This window comes from Nesoenas mayeri (genome assembly GCF_963082525.1).
Source record: "Nesoenas mayeri genome assembly, chromosome: 1".
In the NCBI taxonomy this organism is placed as follows: Eukaryota; Metazoa; Chordata; class Aves; order Columbiformes; family Columbidae; genus Nesoenas; species Nesoenas mayeri.
The window spans coordinates 82,122,706-82,134,594 of record NC_137541.1 but is presented as its reverse complement, the minus strand read 5'-3'; the positions used below and the strand labels follow the sequence as shown (position 1 = coordinate 82,134,594).

At 41.6% G+C, this 11,889-nt stretch overlaps 1 protein-coding gene across 1 annotated transcript in view; it reads left to right on the top strand.

Annotated features, from left to right (window-relative positions):
• Nucleotides 1–3,856: 3,856 nt before the first annotated feature.
• Nucleotides 3,857–11,889, top strand: part of LOC308042769 (ephrin type-B receptor 5) — a gene marked incomplete at its 3' end in the record, with an annotated part of 62,960 nt that continues 54,927 nt past the window's right edge. The window contains exon 1 of the mRNA XM_080348410.1: nucleotides 3,857–3,992. The remainder of the gene's footprint in view (nucleotides 3,993–11,889) is intronic.

Sequence of the window (11,889 nt, the reverse complement as noted above, 5' to 3'; positions counted from 1 at the left end):
CCTCTAAAGGAAATGAGTGAAGCTTGGGACATGTATCAACAGAGATTAGCAGATAGAAAAGGCTAATCTCAGATGTTTGAAAGAATACAAAGATTGTGAGAGATGTATGTACCTTTATAAGAGATATACCTATACATTCATACTTTCTAGGGAGTTCATAGGATTTCAGTAATAACATACACAAGATAAATACACATCTCTCACTTATGGCTGTACATTTCTATTGCTAAGACGTGGCTGTGCGGTTCATGAATTTTATTTTTTCCTCCTTTTGCATCTTCAGAAAACCTGTAGTGTCTCATATCCCAGTAGTCTGCGAGTTAATGTACTAGGTCTGGGCATTTGAGTAAAAAAAGCCAGCAGCAAGTATTGAATTTACCCAGCTGGACTGCAGGTTGCTGACCGGGGGATCTCCAAAAACCACCAAAGCACCCAGGCAGAGGTACACAAGTGGGAACACAGGCACTGCAGATCTCAGTACTTGCTAGAAGATCTACAAGCCTGCTGGTTCCACCTGTATATCAGGGATTCATGCATGCGCAGTTTACAATGCTGCTTTGATCTTTGCCTGCAGTAGAGTAGAAATTTCAGGGATGTTCGATAAGGTGCCTTTTACAGGCCTATATTAACTAAACATAGAGGTTCTACTTGTGAAACACACAAGGCTAAAGAACAATTAGTGTGATATATGTGTTTTTCTGCTCTCTATCTGCAGTTCCTTTAATGTATTTACAATTCTTCTCCACACCAATCTTGGGTTATATTCCCACAAACTGATACACATACTCAGTAGTCATTAAAAATACAAGCGGGTGAATACTCAGCTTATGTACATAAGGGTTTTCCTCTCTCTGGTTTAGATTTATGTCCATTAAAGCTCAGGAAACTATGCTCTAAGCAGAAGTGAGTGATGGCAGAGAAGCAACAAAGCAGAGAACAAGTCTGCTCTCTAGGCAGAAACACACTGCTTATTTCAAGTGAGAACCAAAACACATAGGAAGTCTAGATATGGCATCCAGAAAGATATTATAAGGTTTTAATTTACTGATCTATGTGATGATTTTCCAGCAATCTGGGAAGGAAAATGTGCTATTTTAGACTTCTGAAGTGATAAATCTGCCATTGAAAAAATCTTGAAATTTTTATCCACTGAAAATAGTTCTACTTCAAAACTGCCTGTTAAACATGTCCTCTCATGTATAAATAGTACACTTCTTACTCTTCGCCTGCTATTCTATTTGCTGTTCCCAGCTTCTCCCTTTCTTCTTCATTCTCCTTTCCTTGTCTGTCTTCTATAGCTGCTGTGTGTGTATCTTGCTTTCTCTACCTCTGTCTCCCCGCTCTCTCTCTCACCCTATTTTTTCCTCTCTTTTTCCGTTGAAACTCTATTCCCCTTGGCTTAGCCTCACCCCTCTCTTTTATTCTCCCCAGCTATTCTTTCATGGGTGGTTTTCTTCACTTCGGCTTGTGTGCACATTCCAACTCTTTTCTTTTCAAGACTTAACATGTTTCACACAGTGAGATTACTTATGAAACAGATTATGCTTTGCTATTCTGACCATTGTTTTAATAAGTACACCTTCTTCTTTTGCTTTAAACATTATGAGATCTGTTTGTGTGTCTGGACCTTTGCAACTCACTATTGTGTAGAATTCTGTGTCTGTAAAATCATCTTTGTTTAAGTTGGAGCACATAATTGACTACATCAGTGTTGGAGACTTTTTAGTTCATGTACCTTTATTGGCAAAAAAAAAAAAAAAAGAGTATACACTCCCAATATGCATGTATTTACTTATTTATGAATTATATAAATGTACTACTGAAGTTCTAATATTTTTTTCCTACACCACAATGGGTCTTACACCTCACTGTAGTGATCACTGATCTATATCATGCATCCACACTGTTGCATAAGGTATACTGATTTTGTTACCTTTAAGATTGACCCGAGAATCTGATCTATCCATTGTAGTTTGGGATAGAGAGCTTTTGTTTCTTTATTTCTGCCATGTCTTGCCTGTGATTATTTACATTTTGTGAGCAGTGAATTTTTCTGGTATGATGTGGTAATCTGCTTAGTAGAGGAAGGTTTCAGAAACTGAAAAAATTTTTGAATGCATGCATTGCAAAATCCTGCAGCATTGAAGAAAGAACATTTAAACACTGCCTTAAAATTAATTCCTAGTAAAGGACTGAATGTCGTCTTGCCTTTCACCAAGTGCGATTTTAAACAGGGTTTGGATGTTGCATGAGCATGCATGTGTCCCTGTAGCACAGGAACTTTTCCGGAACTCCCCCATTCCGAGTAGCAGCTCACTCATTCTTGACCTTCATTCCACAAGAAGGCGGAGGTTTGGGGGGGAATATTCCATTACCATAGAGGGGAGGAAGTGTTTCTGCAGCTATTAACCAAAGCAGCTAGTTAACCTTTTTCCAGACCGCGGTGCAATGGTACAGTCCCACAGCTCCTTTCTAGGGACATAGGGCCACAGTACTGAAACGAGGAAGAATGGAAAACAAATGTGTAAAAATTTACTACCGAACTAAGTAAGGACCAGATTCCAAGAGGAGTTGAGCACCCTCAATTTCTCCTGAAGTCAGTTTATTTTAGAATAGAATGGGGGGGGAGGGGAGGAGGGGAAAAGAGGGGGAAAGAGAAGGAAAGAGGTCTGAAGAGGTCTGTTGTGACTAGTGTCTACAACCCCTACAACCCCCCACAGAGAAGATTAGGAAAGAAACTATACTGTCTGGGAAAATGTAGGTATTTCTGTTATTCTGCATATATATAGAACTGCTAGAAAAGGCTGTGCTGTGTAGAAACTAGCCCTAGCTTTTTGAGCTCTGATATGTATCACTATCTGCTGATAGTATTTTAAGCAGAACTTTATACATTTTATGATGGAGAGGGATGTCTAATGTGCATTTGTGCTTCTCTGTATGTACCAGTGTTTTACATTTAAGGGAATCATGGTCACTTTATTGTATGTAACATGAAGCTCATGCTTCAAACCAAAGTTACTTTGGCAGCAGAACCCCAAAATTCTCCTCTGTGCTGCGACATAAATATTTTCAAATTGTAAGCCCCTGAGTTTTGATATATTTTCCATTCTGTCCAAATGGGCACACTCTGCTTGCTCTGTAGCTTGCAGAACCTCAATTTTCTGCCACTTGTCTATGTAGCTCACTGAACAGTAGGTACAATCAGGGGGCTATGCAACATGTCCCATGCTCCAGCATTTCTCCATGTTCAGCCCAGTGACATTTGCAGATTGACTAGGTAGATTCTTGTTCTTCTAGTCGCAGGAGCCGGGAGTGACCCAGAAAGATGCTTCTAGTCCTTTGTTCCTACACTGGGAGCTGAGGTTGTCCTTTCAGGAGAACTGAAGAATCCTGGTTGATTCATCCACACCATTGCTGGTTGAGCTGAGGTGTGTTACTACCTAGAATCAAGGAAGCACCTGGGCTATGTGACATTCGATATTGAACATTTGGAAGTGGAGTGCAAGTAACCACATAACGAGGTAACTTTAAGCCACAACACAACAACAGCCACAAAACAACAGTAGGTGCCATATAGCAAAATGGATTTCAACAATGTCAAGAGAGACTGATCAAGGATGTTCATGCTGCTAATCCTGCACTGCCAGGATTCCTTTTGGCGTGAACCTAGCACGGAGCCTCAGCAGAAAAGACTCGAATCGTGGACGGAAGCCGGTGCCGCCCAGCGGAGCGGCTAAGGGAGGGGGATGGCTCTGCACCCGGCTCCATCCCTGCGAGCCCCCGCTGCAGCAGCCGGAGTCCGCGGCGGCAGGGAACGAGAGAGCGGAGACGGGGTGGGAGAGAGGATGGTGACAGCCGCAAAAGTGACAGGAGTGGCTAACCGCCGCCTGACAATGTGGAGCCTCAGAGCACAGACGCCCCCAACCCCCCAGCTACCCCCCATTTGCAGTAGCATGCTGCTTCGCTGGCCGGGCCTCTGCGAAAGAAAGCAGGTCGAGGAGGGAAGGGGGGGCTAGGGAGAGAAGGAGGGGCACGGCGAGAAGGGGAGGGAGGGGAGAGAGAAAGCGACCGAGCGAGAGGAGCCTGAAGAAAGGGACAAGGCGGATGTTAGGAAGCAGCAGGAGGAAAGACTCCTGCAGGAGAGGAATCCTTGTCGTTCCCAGAGAAGGGCCTGGAGAGGAGCGCAAGAATCGGGAGTGCTCGCAAGCATCCGACTTACTGAAGGCATCGGTTGAGGGCCAAGCCTGTGCCCGGGGAGCAAAGTTGCTGTATAGGTGCAAAGCGAGAGCGACCGGGCGCAGGCCTATCGAGATGGTCTTTGCCCATCTTTTCTGGTGCCAGGAGGCACGGCTTTAGCGGGAAGGGTTCCTGCGAAAACTGCCTGAGTAATGCTGGAAAGTGAAGGGGGTGTTTCTGGAGTCCTGCAAAAGGTATTGTAGCGGGTGAGCGGGCCGGTGGGGAAGTGCTTTGTGAGCCTGGCCAAAGAGGTCAGAGGAAGGGAGCCATGATTGGGGATATAGTTGGGTCTCTACCATCCAGGGTGGGAAGAGGGGGAAACAGGGAACAAATGAGTACTACTTTTGAAAGGGATTAAAATTCCTAAGGAATTTTTTTTTCCTCCTTTCCTGCTCTTCCTCTTTAACGGCTGTGTTAGTGGGACTTGGAGTGCTCAGAAGGACCCTGTCCTAAACCCCTGTCTCCTGTCAGATGCCATGTGTAGGCAAAGAGGGAAATGCTGTATGAAATTGGGTCACAGTTCTCAGCTCACAGAAATTACTATAAAACCCAGATATCTTCCACACATACGTGGTTTGTTTGGTCTGCTCCTATGCATATTTTTTTTCTTGCTCTAGCTACTTGAAGAGCCTTAGATAAATGGTGCTTTTGAGGTCCCTGAAGGGTTAGATGTATGCTGATGTACATTCCTGATTCTCGAGGAATGAAACAAGGAAGGCTTTGTGGCCTTCTCTGTGTGTAGGGTTGTTTAATGGGGACAGATGGCTGTATGAGTGCTTGTGGCAGAGAAGAGCTGTGTTAACCTATTTTTCAAGGAGATGATGCAAGTTACTCATGGTAAATAAATCTGAATGTGGGAGGGGCTGTTGTGAAGTGTAATTTTAAATTCACATTTCATGGATCCACTGAGATGATTTCACTTACTCTGAAGTTTTTCTTGCCATTGCCATGCTTGTTTGGCTGGGGAGAAGAGAGAATATCAGCTACCTCCCCTGTAAGTTCTAGAAATAAGAGGATAAAGATGTGGAAGCAAATCTCCCAAAGGGCATCCTTTCATTAGCAGTGATATCAAGTCATGCAGATTGATGTAAAATGGGAGTGAGAGGGCAAATTGAAACAACAAAGTCAAGACAGTGGGAATGAATAGATGCCACCAGACATATCTGTTACAGAGACAGGTCTGTAGCCTCACCTGGGATGAAGAAGGGAGGCTCCCTTCTTCGTTATGTGAGTTTTAATCAGAAACATGGAAACTGGAGGTGGGTGCATCTCTTGTTTAGTCACAGCTGATACACTGCCTCAAGCTGCTAATGCAAGATTTAGTGACTATTTTTAGGCCTTTCTTCATTCCCAGTTTGAAATAATTCCGATGCTGATGTTCATTGGGAGCAGGAAAGGAAGAGATAATCTACAATATAATAATCATTTTTTTTTTAATGTTAGCCAATCCCTGTGCTGAAAAAAAAGTGTTTTTCTCTAGAAGTTCATTCCCTTAATTCAACAGCTTGCACCATTTCATTTTAGTTTATTTTGCTAGTGTTTTGGCAAGTCGCAGATAACTGCATACAATCACATCCTTTACTGCCTTTTGCATGTATGTCCTCTTAACCAAATTGCACATGTGCAGTTTTTAATTCCTTGACTGGTATGTGTGCCCCTCTAGCCACTAAATGTTTTTTCTTGCCTTCTGAGTTCTATTTTACTTTCTTGCACTTGCGCTGAGCTGCACATAAGTGTTTGTATGGCCATGTGTTTTGATACTTGGAAATACTTCGGGACATTGGAGCTTGTATGAACCAGGATTGTATCCTTTCTACTTTAATCACTGAGACCCTGCAGAAAGGCATGTTTTCTTGCTTTATCCTGAGGTCTTCATCTCTTACAAGATGTTACCTGTGGCAAGAACAGCTTGGCTTATAGAAACTGATTTTGGAGAAGGCTGGGCAAGAGATGTCTCCTCTCTTTTGCCCATGGCTGCTACTGTCTTCAGCTTCTCTGTTTGACTTGCAGGCTGACCAGTGAAACAGTGAAAGTGCGTTCTGGCGGAAAGGCAGCTGGTAGCTCCAAGGAACCAGCTGTGTATTCTCCACTGTATTCCCATAGGGTGCCAGCAGATATGTCTGACAAGAGAGCTGATCCCCCCAATTCATTGAGAATTGTCTTCTTTATGCCTATACACATTCACTGTGTGGTGAAATTCTTTGTGGCCAGGTGCACAAATCTTCCCCTTCTCCCCTTTGCATGTGCCATATGCAGAGAATCATGTAAGAGATCACTATAGTTTCGCACGCCTTACCTTGTGAGCCTCCATTAAGATAGAGTTGCTCTGTGGTCAGCTTTTCTTCCCTGGATACCTGTACTATTATGAGATTATGCATGCTTTTCCTCTGACTTCAGGAATGCCTCTCTTTATAGGTCTGGTCCCCTTACTGTTTTAAAAAAGGAAAATTTGTATTTTGTTAGGAAGTTTTGTATCATCTTCCAGCAATACAGTTAATGTACTTTTTCCAGCTACTGACTCACAAATTCAGAAGTTTTTCAACTCTTTTCAACCTTATAATTTACCTTCTGCCTGTTACATATTGGGCTGGCCATCCCTCTTCTCTCCCTGTTTTCTCTCTTTGGCAACCATGCAGTGTCATGGACTACAAGGGTGTGCACAAATGTAGCTTATGTGGGTTTTATACATAGTTCCATAGATGATGTACAGCAGGAAACTACACCTCTGTTTCAAGTGGTGCTAACTGTGCTATATAAACAGACTCCCAAAAGGATAAACTCCTTAAATATTAATGTCAGCCATGGTACTCTGACATGTGAGCAGCAAAACTGCTGAGTAACAAAATGCCATTTCGTACTCTTCTTGCATTTGATTGATGCAAGGACTTTTAAACTTAGCAAAGAGAAGAACTACACTAGTACTTTCTTCTCAGAAGCACGTGGTACTTTCAAGAAATATTACTTTGCCACCAGGAATAGTATTTTGTTTTAAGTTTTAATACATGTGTTGTTTAAAAAAATAAATTTAAAAGTGTGTACTTTATGAAGGTACTGGCACAGTATTTTTACGGAAGATGCTGCCTTTCGTCTTAAAAAATCACCATGGAGCAGACTGATGTTCCTGTCGCAGGGGCTACTTGAAAATTGTTCTAGTGACGACTTCTGAAGCAGCTTTGGAAGTCAAGCACTTCTAGTTACTGGTTTCAATTTTCTGTGCCTCCAGAAGCCCCTGTGCATTCTACTACTCAGGCCTTGCTTGTCAAGAAAATTTTTATTCAAATGTTTCATGTGCACACACCCACACCCCCCCTCCATATGCATGCATACATGCACATGCCCATGTATGCACACAACAACAGTTAAAAAGGAGAAAAAAAGTAAAATCCTGGGCATAGAGAAGATGCTGGATATTATGAGAACATAGCTTATCCAGTCTGAAAACTGTAGCCTTACATATTAAGGCTGGATCCTTAAGGTCTTTAGTTAACCTCCACATGGGAATTCTTACCAGCCCAGACCTGTGTATTGACACATACATGACTTCATTTTCAGACAGACTCGCCCTTCCTCCCTCCCTCCCTTCTCCCTTCCTTCCCTCCCTTCTCCCCCTTCCCTTTTTCTCTTTCTTTCTTTCTTTCTCTTTCTTTCTTTCTTTCTTTCTTTCTTTCTTTCTTTCTTTCTTTCTTTCTTTCTCTCTCTCTTTCTTTCTTTCTCTCTCTCTCTCTCTTTCTTCTCTTTCTTCTCTTTCTTCTCTTTCTTCTCTTTCTTCTCCCCAAGCTTGCCAAGTAAATGACTCCTCTGTTGATTCTGCAGTTTCTAAGTGCAGTTTTTTTTTTCTCTGTGCCATGTCTCTGGAAAATATCCATTGTGTCTAAATCATATAATTAAACGCTGGAAGCTAGAGACTGAGAACTGCTGACTCTTCGTAACTTATTTCTGGCTTAGCATACTAACGTTTCTCCAAGTTACTATGAAGCTTTCAGAGGTCCCTAAATGACCTGATCTCTCTCCTATTTACTGTAAAATACTCACATGACATGAATCTGTTTAACCCTGCTGACCACTTCAGAGACGGTGTGTAGGATACAGATGACTGTGTGGAGGCATTTAGGATCAGGCTTACCACAGGTTCTCTCAGATCCTGAGGATGTCTACAAACGGAAACAGGATTCTGTGGCAGAACTTTCTTGCTAACTATTCTTTAAGAAGAGGGTGGTATATCACAAGAGGGATATTGTTGCTGAGATTTCTGGGCAGGTTTTAAATAATTTCAGTTTGGAAATTCAAATTTGACTTTTTATAAAACTGTTTACATTTCCAAATGTTAAGTTTTACTCACAGCTAGGATCTTTTTGATTCCAATAAGCAGAATTTGAAATGTTTTTTTGCACCAGGAAAATGTTTGAAAGTATTCCTTCTTGGTTTTGAGCCAAAAAGAAACTGCTGGAAGCACAGCTGGATTGGGATGCTTGCCTGCAGTTGTTTCCCAGATGGTTCCATCCCTTGCTAATGTCAGTAGGCTTTGAGCTGGTGCCAGTAGCAATGGGAATGCAAATATGTACTAGCATTTTCACTTTTCAGTGAGTTTGCTAATCCCATTTGGGATTTGCCATGTGTTGTTAATAAAGGGTCCATCATATCAGCAGTTGCCACTGCCATCATTATGGTATCAAGAAAGGAATAGTTCTGTTGAGGAATGTTCATTTAATTACTAGTGTCTTCTCCTCCAGTGTCTAAGTATGCTAGAAATTGATAAAGATGCAGTACAACATGATTAGAGAACAAATAGTGCTGATCTTAGTATGAATCAGTGGTCTACTCAAATCTAGAAGATAAATAGAGGCTTGATAGAGGGAATTTTCTGTCGTTTGCATGTGTCTTGGTGGTGTGTTCTGCTGGGACACACATGTGGAGTCAGATGCTGAGAAATAATTAGGTTTTTTTTTGGAGCCTTACTGTAGCACCTTTTTGCTTAGGCCTCAGGCTGAGCACCAGAAATACATTTGGTGAAATAATGTAATGGGAATGATGCATGACTTGTGTACTTTGCTTTAGTCAGAAGTCCTCCTACGCTGCATGGAAGAATTCTGTTCACAATTGCATGTTTCTCATGGATAATTTTACCCGTCTTGAATTTTAAGTGGCTCTGGATGGTCTCAGAGAGCTGAAGGTTCCTGCAACTAAGAATATCAAATTAGTGACTATATCCCTGTTACATGAAGAGAATGGCCTAAAAATAGTTTCCTAAGTAGATCCTTTTGATTCTGTCTAATTAATTACCCCCAAAACAATGTGTGTGGTGACAGGACATAAAGAAAATAAATCAGTCTTTGGAAACAGAGTAAAAATAAAAAAATTAAATTCTCTAAAAGAATCAAGCTAAAGCAAGTTTTACTGCCTTTAGTAAAATAATACCAACTGGACAACTCTAATTGAAAGAGTATCAATAGGCTCATGGAATTGTTGTACCTGTCTTGCTTCTCTTGACTGATAGTCTGTACCAGCCCACTGTGTCTAATAGCATTGTAAAGAGTTGTGTGAATAGAAATGAGAGTGGGAAGAGAGAACTTGACCAAAAACCTCAGAAAACTCTTCTAAAATGAGTTTTTAGATTATTCTTTTGAAAAAAGCTCTGCTTTCCCCCCACCCTCCCAGATCACAGCAGATCAGTCTAGTGTTTTCTGCTGTATTTTATCTGAACCTGCAGTGTTGAAATTCGACAATCCCAGATTTAGCACTAATGCAAATGCACATGTGCTGTTTGTATTTGCCTGTGTGAACTCTGCCACAATTGGGAGCTCAGTGAAAAGCAACAGAAGTGATTAGGAGACTATTGGGAATTTTGGACGTGTTATTAAGAAGAACTAGCTTAATGATGACCGAAAAAGGGTTGCTCTCGAGTTTCTGTAGTACCTGAGAGACTATTGATAGGGTCCTAGGCAATATAGCTAAAGTAAAAGGGCTGGCTCAAATTGCCCGAGGTAGATTATTTCAGGTTCAGTATTAAGGCGTGTTTTCTTCCAGCTAGCATCTAAGTAGGTTGTAGGAAGTCCTGGAAGCCCTATTACTTATGTCATTTAAAAATATAACTATGAAATCTTAAAGGCATATACAGACAAAAATCCTGGAGTTGCCTGGGGACTGTAGGCCAGATGTTGTCTAAATAAAGATGCCCATTGCCCTTTTTTAGTTCCTGTTATTACAGTCTCATCAGCAACTGGGGGAGGGACTACTTTCCTGACAGAAAATGCATCTTGGATCTGCTGTGTTATAAACAAAACTGGTTAGTATCCAAGGAAAGGAAGTTGTGTGTTGTACTTCCTCTGTTCTAGGTGCAATCCTTTGTATTTGAAGTTGGACGCGTCTGTAACAAGAGCAGTGAGCTCCAGCATCCACACTGAAATATAAATAAGCCTTTGAGGCATTATAGGAGTCAGGATTAGCTCTGAGATGTATGTGTTATTGTTTTAACCTCTGACATGAAAAGTAATACAAATGTGCATTACAAAGAGATGCTATGAGCCTGAAATATTTTTCTACTGTAACCTGCTTGGCCTTCCATTTTCCTCTTAGGACTTTTTCTGTTCTGCTGAAGGATTAGTGGCACATAATGTGCCTATTTCCTGAGGATGGAAACAATGAATTGGAAATGCAGGATGGAGGAGAAGGGAAGGACCTTAGAATGGAATTGGCTCCTTTGCAGGCACTGCCACTGGCAGGTTCAGATTTTTGATGGGGCTCCCTAACTCACACTACACACGGGCTTCATTATGATGTTTCACTTCACAGCTTGTCATTCCACCCAGTCATTCCCTTTCAAGTCATTTCTCTCTTCTTTGCAGCCTGGATCTCACTTCTCTTCTTCAAGCTGCCGTTTTTGTCTCATTGCTGTCTCAACTGTCTGCCAGACAAGACCCAATTTTGGGCAACTTGATTACCAAAATCAAAAGTGAGGGCCTGGTCTAAGCCTTGAACCAGCACGAATCATTAATGTTGTCCTCTAAATAAATATCTGTATCTCACTGATAAAAGACAAGTAGTGTTAAAGACCAAGTTGAATAGGAACCTCATATTCTCTGTTCCTGTTGCTCAGTTCAACCATTTTAACAGTGAGACCAAGGTACTATGAGGGAAGAAGACTGAGTCCGCATAAAGATTATGGATTTGGAGACTGGAAGAGAGCAAAACTGCAGAAATAATCTATTTTCTTAACATTTTCCTAGAATAAGTTTGAGGTGTCATAGTTCCTGCCTCTATATTCTTACTGTGATTTGAGAGATTGCTACCAAGGTAGCTCCCTAGTTGCTTGTTATTGCACAGTACAGTAACACTATCTGCAAAAATGGTTACAGACAGACAGTAGGTGTTGCTGTGCAGTTTTGTGGATCATGATCAGTGCAGTGCAGGATTATTTTGTAGTATTTTAGTGCCTAATGGGAGCATGAGACTCAAACCAATTGTGAGACAAACTGAACTCCCATTTAGACAAACAGTGGTCATGTAAGGATGAAAACTGGGTGACAGAACTCTTCTCTGAGCCATTTTCTCTCTCTCATAGCTTTCTAGTTCTGTGCATATATTTCCACATCAAATGCTCTAATTTATGAGCTGGAGCTAAAGCTTGTTTATTGTATAGCCTGTTGGTGCAGTTAG